The 12,886-nt window shown below is 43.8% G+C and overlaps 1 long non-coding RNA gene across 1 annotated transcript in view; it reads left to right on the top strand.

Moving 5' to 3' along the window:
• The first annotated feature begins 506 nt into the window (after positions 1-506).
• Positions 507-12,886, top strand: part of LOC307212804 — a 110,152-nt gene continuing 97,772 nt past the window's right edge. Inside the window, exon 1 of the long non-coding RNA XR_013837233.1 lies at positions 507-1,085. This is a non-coding gene — a long non-coding RNA (uncharacterized lncRNA). The remainder of the gene's footprint in view (positions 1,086-12,886) is intronic.

Raw genomic sequence — 12,886 nt, 5'->3', positions numbered from 1 at the left:
TGATGTCAGACTGACTGGGCGGTAATTATTTGGGTCCTCTCTTTTCCCCTTTTTGAAAATAGGGACAACATTTGCCCTCCTCCAGTCTGCCGGGACTTCGCCTGTTCTCCAGGAATTCTCAAAGATGACTGCCAGTGGTTCTGAGATCACATCTGCCAGTTCTTTTAATACTCTTGGATGTAGTTATCTGGCCCTGGAGACTTGAATACATCTAAAGTAGCCAAGTATTCTTGTGCTGTCTCCTTAGTTATTCTGGGCTGTGTTTCCTCTGCTGAATCATTTGCTCCAAATTCTTCAGGTCGGGCGTTGTTTTCTTTATCGGAGAAGACTGAGGCAAAGAAGGCATTGAGGCGTTCAGCCCTTTCTGTGTCCCCTGTTTGCATTTCACCATCTTCTCCTCTGAGTGACCCCACGGTTTCTTTGTTCTTCCTTTTGCTACGAACATACCCATAAAAGCCTTTTCTGTTGCTTTTAACCTCTCTAGCAAGCCTGAGTTCATTCTGTGCTTTAGCTTTTCTGACTTTGTGTCTACACGTGCTGGCTATTTGTTTGAATTCCTCTTTGGTGGTTTCCCCCCTTTTCCATTTTTTGTACACATCCTTTTTTAATCTTAACTCAGTTAAAAGTTCTTTAGATAGCCACCCTGGCTTCTTTAGGCACCTTCCATGTTTCTGTCTCACTGGTATTGCCTGAAGTTGTGCTTTTACTATCTCCCTCTTAACCAACTCCCAGCCATCATGAACTCCCTTTCCTTTTAGTATTACTGTCCATGGGATCTCACCCAGCACTTCCCTAAGTTTTATGAAGTCGGCTTTCTTAAAGTCAAGAAATTGAGTCCTAGTATTCTTGGCTGCTCCTTTCCGCTGTATGGTAAACTTCAGAAGAGCATGATCACTCGTGCCTAATGATCCTTCCACTTCTACCCCACTAACCAGGTCATCAACATTGGTTAGGACCAGATCTAAAATGGCTGTTCCTCTTGTTGCTTCTCCCACTTTCTGGACAATGAAGTTGTCTGCAAGGCCAGTGAGGAATCTGTTTGACCTTGTGCTCTTGGCTGAGTTTGACATCCAGCAAATATCCGGGTAATTGAAGTCCCACATTACTACTATCTCCCTTCCTTTTGCATGCTTGGCCATCTGTTCCAGGAAGGCATCATCTATGTCCTCCGTTTGGCTTGGGGATCTATAGTAAACTCCCACAATGAGGTCCCTGTTATTCATCTCTCCCTTAATTTTGACCCAAATGCTCTCACTTTGGCTTTGAGGTTCTAAATCTTGGATCTCTTCACAGGTATACACATCCCTGACATACAACGCCACTCCTCCTCCTTTCTTGTCTGCTCTGTTTCTCTGAAATAGATTGTATCCCTCCATTTTTACATTCCAGTCGTGGGACTTATCCCACCAGGTTTCAGTGATGCCTATTATGTCATATTTAGTTTGCTGTACCAAGAGCTCAAGCTCATCTTGTTTATTACCCATGCTTTGCGCATTAGTGTACAGACATTGAAGTCCATTAATCATTCCCCCGTGTCTCTTCTTTAAGGATTTTTTCCTCCCACCACTAGGTCTGCGTGCTGTTTGCTCCATTTGGTCTATGACATTTGGATGATCATGTTCATCAATTGATAGACTCCTACCTTCAGGAGCACTGTCTTCCTCCCCCACATTAGTCAGTTTAAAGCCCTCCTGATGAGGTTTCTGAGATTTTTGGCAAAAACATTCCTCCCAACCGTTGTGAGGTGCAGCCCATCGCTTGTTCAATGGTCCTCCATACCAAAATGTGCTTGCAGGGGCAGCCCATCCCATTTCCCCACCTGAGGTGAAATGGGAATGTGCCACTCCACACAAACACACCCCACACTTCTGCCACCACTGGAATGCCCCTGAGCCACACCTCTTGTATTCCCCAGGGCTGCAGAGGCAACAGGGGGGCAGGTGGAGCACTGCCTCTTGTGCTTCTGCCACCTGAAGCAGGTGCTCCACCCCACCTCATTGGTGGGCTGGCTCTGTGTGCTTGCCCGGGAGAAGTCTGGGCTATAACCCTTCTCCTTGGCATTTAATTTTCTATGTGGATGGGGTTTTTTTAATGCAAAGGAATATTCAGGCATGTTGCTGCTTCTTTGTAGTTGTAGTTGTTTTTCTTTTTTCTTTTTAAATAAATTTTTATTAGGATTTTAAAGGTTACAGAAAAAAAAGAATAAAAAGAGAACAATCGAAGAAAAAACAGAAAAAAACAGTACATATACAAAAAAGACATCATCAAAAAACTGAAAAAGAGAAGAAAAAAGAAATAAAAAAATAAAAAAACAAGTCAAACCTTTAACTCACTTACTTACATTCACTTATTTCCTTGACTTCCTCACGCCTCCCATTTTTGTATTCTAACTCAATTAGATATTCCAGCAAATCCTTCCAACTTTGTTTTAATCTCAATAATTTATCTTAGCATACTATAATTCCCCTCTTTATATTCTAATTCATATAAATATTTCAGCAAATCCTTCATCTTATTTTTATCCTTATATCTTATCTTAAAGGTAAAGGTAAAGGTACCCCTGCCCGTACGGGCCAGTCTTGACAGACTCTGGGGTTGTGCGCCCATCTCACTTAAGAGGCCGGGGGCCAGCGCAGTCCGGAGACACTTCCGGGTCACGTGGCCAGCATGACATCGCTGCTCTGGCGAGCCAGAGCCGCACACGGAAACGCCGTTTACCTTCCCGCTGGTAAGCGGTCCCTATTTATCTACTTGCACCCGGAGGTGCTCTCGAACTGCTAGGTTGGCAGGCGCTGGGACCGAGCAGCGGGAGCACACCCCGCCGCAGGGATTCGAACCGCCGACCTTTCGATCGGCAAGCCCTAGGCGCTGAGGCTTTAACCCACAGCGCCACCTGCGTCCCGGTTATATCTTATCTTATTATACTATAATTTTCCATTCTTTCTTTCACCAAATAACCATCCATTTTTACTTATCCAAAGAAACAAGAAACAAATTATATTATATACACTTTAAATTCCCAATTTTCTTCCACCAGATCCCCTCCCCGGTTTCGGCCCCTAGCAAAAGTCCATCAATCTCGGAAAACCATCAACCTGGAGATCTTAAATCTGAGGCTCTTAAGTCTCTTTCATGTCCCCTCTGCCGGTCTTTTTGATAGTCTTTGTTGTTGAAAACCAGATCTCGGGGAAGCTCCAACCCAACGGTAATCATATTCCTTCCTACCAAACTTCCATAGTTAAAAATAGGGCCTATAGGATATTCCAAATCTTGTTTCACACTCCTTTCAAATCCAAAGGCCCCCAAAACTCCAACCTCCACCTGGCTCAGATTTGTAATCCAAAGGTCATCTGATCTCCACATAAGGTGATCTCTCCATCTTTCATTTTCCAGACCAAGCCAGGCTTCCATCTCCAAAAATTTGCTTCTCCTTGTTGCCATCATGTAAGGCCTCAAATTGTAGTCCACCATTTGCCTCTGTAGGGTTGCGGCTCCCCCTTTCATCACTTTAATCACCACATAATTCTCCTTCTCAAATTTTTCAATTTGTTCAGTTGGAAGAGGTTCCTGTGCCGAGTTCTTATCGACTTCTTTACTAATACCCACTTTTGTTCCCAAAATTACAACATTAGTAGCCATAACATTTATCTGGTCTTGCAGCTTTCCCAAGAGATAAAATGTCCTGTTCAGTTCACACTCGAGTTCCTTCCCGACCGCCATCCTTAAACAGTCCAAGGTCAAAAAATGATTTCTCAAAGCTTTTATCTTTAAGAACAATTTCCCAGCTGCTCCTTACGACAATATCCCAAAGCTCCCTCTAGAGGGATTCAAGTTCCTTTTCACTCCTTCCAGCACAGACCCAAAGGTCCCATACGTTAAATTGTAACAGTTCCTTCCTTCTTTTTAAACGTAACTTGTAACAAAAACGGACAGTAGAAACAAAGTCCTTCTTTTGTATCTTGACAGCTAACTTGACAGCTGTCAAATTTATCTATTCACCGTCAGCGGGCTCTCACAGACCACTCCCGGGTTTAGGGAAGTGGTGCTTCAATTCCCGAATTTTAACCTTCTCCTGCAGGCTCCCCTGCTTCCAAAAAAAAATTATTGATGGTAATATCAATCAGTGGGATTTAAATCCTTTACATAAAACTCTCCACGACCTTAGTTAACAGGTTCTTTGCTTCAGTTTATTTACAGAAAGGGGAGGCGGACTTCCTGTTTTGACCTTCCCCGATCGGTGCGAATTTAAAAATACTTTAAAAATCCAATTTCCGTTCTACTCACGGGTTGTTGTTTGAAAACCAATTGTCCACAAGAAAAAGTCAGCGCTCTCCGGCAATGGCTACGTGGCTTCACTCCGTAAAAATAGCGGTCGATTCAAAACACCACGCCGCTCCCTCCACGTCACTTCGGAACCGCCGAAAAGGGGTTTCCCTGTGGGTAGGGGGGCGCTCCTGGTGTCAGCCGAATCCCAGGCTTCATCCGCCTGGGATTTCTAAAGGGTCTCCGCCTTCGCCGCGGCGGCACAACCCAAATTCCACGGAGCGGGTTCCTCTCAGTCAGAGGAACGCCGCCATTGCCGATGGCGCTAACCCGGAAGTTGTGTAGTTGTTTTTCATTCCAGCAATAGTGTCATCATTTTGTGATCTGACTTCCCTGAGAGTATCCTCTCATGTTGAAAAAGGATGATATTCTCCTTTTCACTCCTGCATAGTTGCACGCCCCCTGTGGCCTTAGTGACATATTATTTGGTTGGGCAAGTCAGTGGGCACGCAAACGCCACTTTTCAGCTACCCAAGTTGGGTCTGCAACAGCTACTTGCTCTTTTGAAGCCAAGCCTTGCATTCCGGCAAGGACTAAGTACTGGAGCTGAGGCCCACCAAGGAGGTAGCTGGGAAGAGGGCAGAGATGACTGGTGGTGGCTGCAGAAACATTTTAAACTGTACTTCATAGGAAAATTGTCTCACTTAGCTATCAAGTCCATGTTTTACCATATTCAGAATTCCCATGGGTCTTGAGAGGACTAGACAGTGAATGTGGGCACCCTGCTGGATTGATGGCACATATTGTCCTCCATGCAGTTGCATACCCTCCAACATTTCTCTGATGAAAACAGGGACATCCCATTTCATAATGATAATTTTCCTGTTAATTAATTAAAAAATTAATTTGAGGTTATCTCATAGGTATCTACACATTTTTAAAAATTGAAGAAAATCTGAGTCGTGAGAGAACAGTCGAGTATTAAAATCAGGTGATATGGCGTGGAATGACCCTGCTTTTACCCCACACATCTTACTGGGTTGCCCCTGCCACTCTTGAGCACCTTCCAACATATATATATAAATAATAAAACATTAATCATCTTAAAACTTCCCTATACGTCCCTATACAGGATTGCCTTCAGACGGCTCAGGGGTCGGATAACTCCATACCCTCCAACATTCCTCCAATGAAAATAGGGACATCCTATGGAAAAGCAGGACATTCTGGGATCAAATCAGAAACTGTGACGACTTCTGTAAATCAGGGGTGTCTCTGGAAACTAGGGACAGTTGGAGGGTCTGCAGTTGTGGGAAGGAGGTTTTCAGGCCTATGGAATGTTTTGCAAGTCAGAGTCATCCTAGGGAAACTCGTTCTCCTCAAAATTGCAGCCTTGTGAGAAATCCTTTCAGCACTCCAGGTTGGGTTGTGTCTCTCATATAGAGCTAACAATCATAGTCATTATCCAAAATCTACCAGGTGGTTGCAGTCCTGATCAAGGATGAGTCCACAGTGGAGTCTGGACAATGGCAGGGGCTTGGCGCGTGTGTTCTAAAAATACTTCAAAATAATGACGTAGTTCCCTTGCACATAAAAACACAGACATAAATGTGTAAATCAGTTTTAAAACACTGAAGATAAACTCAAACCAGTATTGTAAGTATTGGTTTGCATAATAAATTGAGGCTGAAATTTCAGTTTTGGGTCCCAAGGAACTATTCCTTGGCCTACATGATTTCATTGTGAGCCATCATCTTGCCTTACAAGAACTACAGTGCCAGGGGGTTGGAGACTCAGGGATGTGCCATTACCCAACCACAGTTTAATAAATAGTTCTGCCAGTGGCAAAGAATGTGTTTCATTCTTGAGTGAAATTGGCCTTTGAAGAGTGATGACACGCAATAAATATGGGCGTCATCCGCTCAACAGGTGCATTGCCTCAACTGGCTGGCTGTGTTTCACAAGGACCATTATCGAGGGTGGAGCTCAGCTTCTTGTTTCCAAGAGCTCCCTGAGCACATGTTTTGTGTATAAGTATGCATCCACACACCAGACCTTTCTTTGGCAAATTCTTTTTGTTCTATTATATTGCCTCATAAAAGAAGTTGTCAGCATACGGCCACCTACTAACTGACCAAGCAGACAAAGCAGAGGACAAGGGTGCCAATGTTATATTTGAATGTCATTGCAATCGTTGTTTGAGGAAGGGCAACTATTTTTTTAAAGGGGTGACTTCCATTATATTTCAGATGGAAGGAAGCAAGTGTTTGTTAAACTCAGTCTGGATTGAAACGAAAAAACAAAGCAAAAATGGCAGGGTCTTTCCGCTTCCACTGTAACACTATAGGAGTTTGTACTCTCTCTTGAGTAGTCTGGTTATTCTCCATGGGGATCTCCATCTATCTGGCTGGCAGGTCGCATTACTGGCCCTTTGCTTGTGTAACTGATCTGCTCACGGGCTTCTACAGTAGAAGGGCTGTTGATAAATTACTGCACATGGCAGTGAGCGTTAAGTTGCAGTGTCATTGCTTTTCATCTTGGGAGTTTTCTCAGGAACTTTCCATGATGAGATGGACAGCTAAAGAGCTTTGGGCAAGATGCAAGAGACATAACTCATTCCAACCAATAAAGCCAGAGAGAAAAAAATGGATAAAAACAAGTTCAAGATCAAATACACTGGTCGGATAAATGTGTCTGCAATTATGCTCTTTGTGAAATTCATCTTACTATAAAGATGCCGGAAAGCAGAACAGCTGACTGATATCAAAGTTTCAAGCAGTGACATGAGGCCCCAATGGCTCTTGTGTCCTTGTGGTCAGAGCCTGACATTATCCCATAGCACCTTGGCGGCAGAAGACCAGGTGTTATCTCTTTGTTTGAGCGGTGCTGTATAGAGGAGAGGTACTCTAAACCTCACCCATGTCTGAAAGAATCAGTCGCATTGCAAATCACAGTCCGATCTCTCCAAACTCACTCATACAATATAAGAAGCAGGACCTGCAGTTCTATACAACGTCAGAGAAGCTTGTCTCCCTCTCTCGTAATGCTGGAGCCCAGGGTCATCCAATGAGGCTGAACACTGGAAGACACAGGACAAACCAAAGGAAGGACTTTGTCACACAGGGCAACAATCAGACCAAGGCAGGCAGGGTCAAGCATAGGTCAGTTTCCAGTGATGCAAGATCAAATACTGCAGAAGGTAAATAGGGATGAAGCAAACAAAGGACAAACTAGGCAGCACCTAGTAGAGCTCCATGTAGAACCTAGGCTAGACTGCAAGACTAACTACGGCTTCCAACCACCTGCTCACTCCGACTGAGCCTTAACTAGGCCGGCGGCTTCTTTGAATCGCTAGCCTGTGCTGCTGAAAGAGCCTAGCCTGTTTTAGGAGCCATGAACTCCAGCGGTGCAGAGAAGGATCTATTGTAGCCATTGAGCTGGAGTCCTCTGAATCTGAGGAGGAGCATGTGTCTTCTTTGTGCCAGAGAAGTACTGACATTGTAAGCTTCTCTAGTGCATAGATGACACAGGCTGTATTGGAGGGCACCCCCCCCCAGCTGTCCCCATGGCCTCTTTCCCTGAGGATGAGGAGTCTGCGTCATGCCACAAGGACATACACTGCCTTCTAGATTCCAACACATAATCTACTCAGACAACCAAAGCTGGCTCAGTCCCAAAGTCACACCAGAAGCCACAATGAAATGGATGTAAATGATGATGATGATTTTATTTGTACACCGTCCATCTGACTGGGTTGCCCCAGCCACTCTGGACGGCTTCCAACAAATATAAAAAACATAATAAAACATTTAAAAACTTCCCTATACAGGGCTGCCTTCAGATATCTTCTAAAAATTGTATAGTTATTAGATATTTCAGTAGGTTCCACTACTGAAAAGGCCCTCTGGCTTGTACCCTGTAGCTTCACTTCTCACAGTTGAGGAAACCACCAGAAGGTGGACCTCAGAGCTGGACCTCCTTTAGGTATACAGGGCCAAGGCCATTTAGGGCTTTAAAAGTCAGCAGCAACACTTGGAATTGTGCTGGAAGCCAATGTAGATCCTTTAGGATCAGTGTTATATGGTCCTAGTGGCCTCTCCCTGTCACCAATCTAGCTGTCATATTCTGGATTAGTTGTAGTTTCCGAGTCACTTTCAAAGGTAACCCCACACAGAGCGCATTGCGGTAGTCCAAGTGGGAGATAACCAGAGCATGGACCACTCTGGCAAGACAGGGAGCAGGCAGGGAGGGTCTCAAATGGAGCTGGTAGACAGCCGCCCTGGGCAAAGAATTGACCTGCACCTCCATGGACAGCAGGGAGTCCAAAATGACCCCCAGGCTGCACACCTGGTGCTTTAGGGACACAGAGATAATGTTTCACCAACCTTTCCACACACTTCCAGGTCTTTGACTGTTTCAATACAAACATTTTTAGAGTCTAGTCCTGCACAGATAGCTGTGTGTGCTGGTGACAGGGGGTGACGTTTGAAGCTGATATGACTGACAGGAATTTGTGGTGAACCAAAAGGTGGATATCTGCGGTGAGTTAACCCCTAGTAGGGAAAGTGTATGTATGAATGCAACCTCACACTGTCATTTGCTGCTAATGACACAGTGTAGTTTCTCATGTGGGGCAAAGCCTGGATGGGAATGTAGTTTTATCTCCCCTTTGAGCCACGCCTGCCTCTTCATTCCTAGCCAAGAAGACAGGCCTTTTCAATCAAGGCTTCTTCTGTGTTTGATTTCTTTGGCTGCGTCTCTAATGAGTGTCTAGTTTTTGAGTTCTGCCTTCTCATCCGCTGCTGCTATTTTGACAGAAGTGTTGTTCAGTCTAGGTCCCTGCTCTCCCATGTGCTTCAAAGCAATCGTAGTACAATTATACACCCACTTCCAAGACTATGGAAAATCTGCTCCCCAAGCCATGACCATATTGTTAAAAGAAGGATGTCTGGCAGCAAGTTACTCACTGCTTTGTAAAACAAAACAAAACAAAACAAAACAGCACCAAGTATTGGTGGCCTTGTTAGGCCCACAGAGCAAACGATTCACAGAAGAATCCTATGCATGCTGACTGGGAAATACCTCCTAATGTGTTCATTGAGGCTTATTTCCAGCTAGGTTGGTATAGGAGTGTAGCTTGACTACTGTAAATGTCTTCTGTGGGATACTTCCTGAGCATTCCTGGGTTGGAGCCTAGCTAAGAGTAGAGAATTGTGTAAACTGATGATTTAGAACAGGGATAGGCAACCTAAGGCCCGGGGGGGCAGATGCGGCCCAATTGTCTTCTTAATCCGGCCCATGGACGGTACGGGAATCAGCGTGTTTTTACATGAGAAGAAAGTGTCCTTTTATTTAAAATGCATCTCTGAGTTATTTGTGGGGCCTGCCTGGTGTTTTAACATGAGTAGAATGTGTGTTTTTATTTAAAATCCATCTCTGGGTTATTTGTGGGGCATAGGAATTTGTTCATTTTTATTTTTTTCAAAATATAGTCTGGCCCACCACATGGTCTGAGGGACGGTGGACCAGCCCCCTGCTGAAAAGGGTTGCTGACCCCTGATCTAGGAACATACTCTGAAAAGGTCACCTGCAAGTTATGATAGGAAATATCAAGAGGAATCAATTACAATTACAGGGTCACATGTGTGAACTGGTTCTTCTTAGATATCCTTAATCAAATCAACCAGTATTTCCCGCTTCAGTGGCACTCTTGGTCAAACGAAATTGAGTATTCAAAGCTTAAAACAGCGGCATGGATCTATTTTGTGTTAGAGGGGGATTTTTCACTGGTGGCAGATGTCAGAGACTGTGACTCCATGAGACAGGTGTAAAACCAAATTAATTAAGGACTTTATTTCAAAACAACAAACAGCAAAGCTTGTGGGTGTTTTTCTTGCAGGCAGGGTTCAAACTGCAGCTTTTCTCCTTTTGTAGCCATGGCCAGCTGCAACCAATTAGCCCAGAGCTCACAAAAATTGGTGGGTTTTGCTGGCAAAAGCCACTTGGCAAAAGGTAGGTTTCAAAATGGAGAAGTTTCTTAGAAGTGCAAATGATGGAGATTTTGAAAAGAAAAATCCCTGTTGTTAAATGTAATTATGCTTGATTTTAAAAACAAACAAATGAGAAGCCACCACTATCTGCATGCCTCTTGACATTTGCCACATATGAGTGTCATAAAGAGCTGTCATAAGGCATTTTAGCTGTTATAAAGCTAAAATGGAACTCTAAAGCCTAGATACTTAATCCACTACCATCAGCCTCTGCTGGCCTTTATTGAAATTATAATTACATTTTGACTTAAGGAGTAGACAAAGAAGAGAATCTCAGGGGACTCCAAAAGGAAACAGCAAGCCAACTTGAAATATTTATCAGTATAATGGCTGTGTGCGTTTCTTTTCAAACTGTCCCTTTGGACTAGTAGAACAATGTGATTACGCTAATTCCTCAAGTGTTTTAATACAAACAGTGAGTGCATATTACCCATTCCTAAATTGTGGCCCATGGAGAAAGTAAAGTTTTGCTGTAAATAAGATTGCAACTGTTAAATTGAGAAATATGCAGTAGGCTGTTTCTTTCAGACAGCAGCTGAAGTTGCAAGCACAAATGATGGCTGTGAGTTATGATGCGACTTCCTCACGGGCAGCAATAAAATAGTCTCACAGATCGCACACAACATTCTGTATTCTCACCTGCTGTTTCCTCGCTCTGTTTTCCTTCCACTGCTGAAATATATTCAACTGGCCACATCAACAGGACAAACGGCATCAATCAATTTAATTCACCTCTTCTGCTGTGTGACATGATATCATGCTGTGGAAGGCCTCTGAGGTGGGAACAATCATTATTCCTACTCCACTAGTTTCAGAGACACGTGGCATTTTTATCACGCTGAATACACATCAAGCTCCTGATTGCCTCAAATCAGAATAATTGCCAGTGTTTGTTTAGGTCTCAGTCAGTGAAAAGGTACATGGAAAAGAACTGCCCTACTGAGTAAACGAACAGAGTGGCAGAAGCTAAGCTGGCCTAGTTTCAGTGTGCACAGTTAAAACTAGTTAAAAATTGTTCATTTACACAAGCTCTGTGCGCTATTTGGCTACATCACCACTCCCTGTGTTAGCAAACTCAGGTGCTGAGTGCCAACAAGCCTGGAGCTAAAACTAAAAAGCAAGAGGGAGGTTTCAGCCAGCCCAGGGAACACCCCCCCCCCCCCCGCACTGGTTTACAAAAGTACAAAAAGCTTTAAAAAACAAACCAAAACCTGAAGGGACACCCACTCCAAACCTAGGACTCAGCAAATAATACGTTTTAAGTGCATTCAAAGTGCAATATACAATGTGACACTAGATGGCGATGGTGAGCTTTTTGGAAAATTCAGTATTTTTAAAAACACTTTTTTAAAAAAGCATTTTCAGAACAGTTTTATATGTGTGTAGATTCCACCCTACTCCTATGGAGACTGAGCATGCTTCGTAACTATGGCATGTTGGCTCTCAGTTGGAAAAGAAAGACAGAAAATGGACTGGCCTTGAGTCTCCATGGCTGTCTGGAACTTAAAGGTGGGAAGGAGACAGCGGTTGCATTTGTTGCCCTGAGCCCAAGGCAAAGCTGAGACAGATGAAGCAGCTTGAGTTTAAAATGGGCATACATTTTTATTAATTGTAATTAAAGATCTGCGGAGAGTAGATGCTTATTTGTTTATGATCAGTGCAGTCTCCTATACATCTGAGCCCCATGGATATTACAACAACTCAGATTGCTGACTGAGCTGCCTCAAGGCCCCCACAGTAATAAACCACCAGCTCCCAGCCCTTCCTTGCCAGCACATTAACTTATTGGTTTGGGAGGCGGCCATATGCTTTTCCGTATATGGTTAGTATTTGGCTACTGTACTACATGACGAAAAAGGAACCTAGATGGGAGGTAGGATAGAACTGAGAGTCTAGAAAAGGAGACTAGAAAAAGAGAGGCATCTATAAATAGGGTGAATTGGTAGTTTCCTAGTTCACACAGAAACAATTTTTAATGCCTCCGGAGACAGTTGAAAGCTACCCATAGAAGTCAGTGAAGAAATCCAATATTTAATTACAGTGAGGACTAGACACAGATGTGTCCCCATCAGCCCCCACCCCGCAAAACCCCTACTGAATGCTATTTTGAGCCCCCATTGGGGAGCTTGTATGGAAGGTCCTTGAAAATCTGGCACATGACATATAATCCAAATCTGACTTCTAGCCTGACAATATTTGGAATGCAGGAATCTCAATCTCTGCTTAAAAACCTCCAAGGAAGGAGAGTCCACCACCTCTCATGGGCGCCTGTTCCACTGTCAAACAGCTTTCGCTGTTGGAAAGTTATTCCTGATGTTTAGTCAGAATCTCGTTTCTTGTAACTTGAAGCTATTGGTTCAAGTCCTACCCTCTGGGTAGGAGAAAACAAGCTTGCTCCATCTTTCATGGGACAGTCCTTAAAAGATGACCATCACATCTCCTCTCAAGCTCTTCCTTTCCAAGCTAAACATACCCAAATACCTCAACTGTTCCTCATAAGGCTTGGTTTCCAGACCAAGACGTCACCCTCCTCTGCATACATTCCAGCTTGTCAGTATCCTTCTGAAATTATG

The sequence above is a fragment of the Podarcis cretensis genome, assembly GCF_951804945.1.
Source record: "Podarcis cretensis genome assembly, chromosome: 3".
NCBI lineage: Eukaryota > Metazoa > Chordata > Lepidosauria > Squamata > Lacertidae > Podarcis > Podarcis cretensis.
This window is presented reverse-complemented; position numbering and strand designations above follow the sequence as displayed.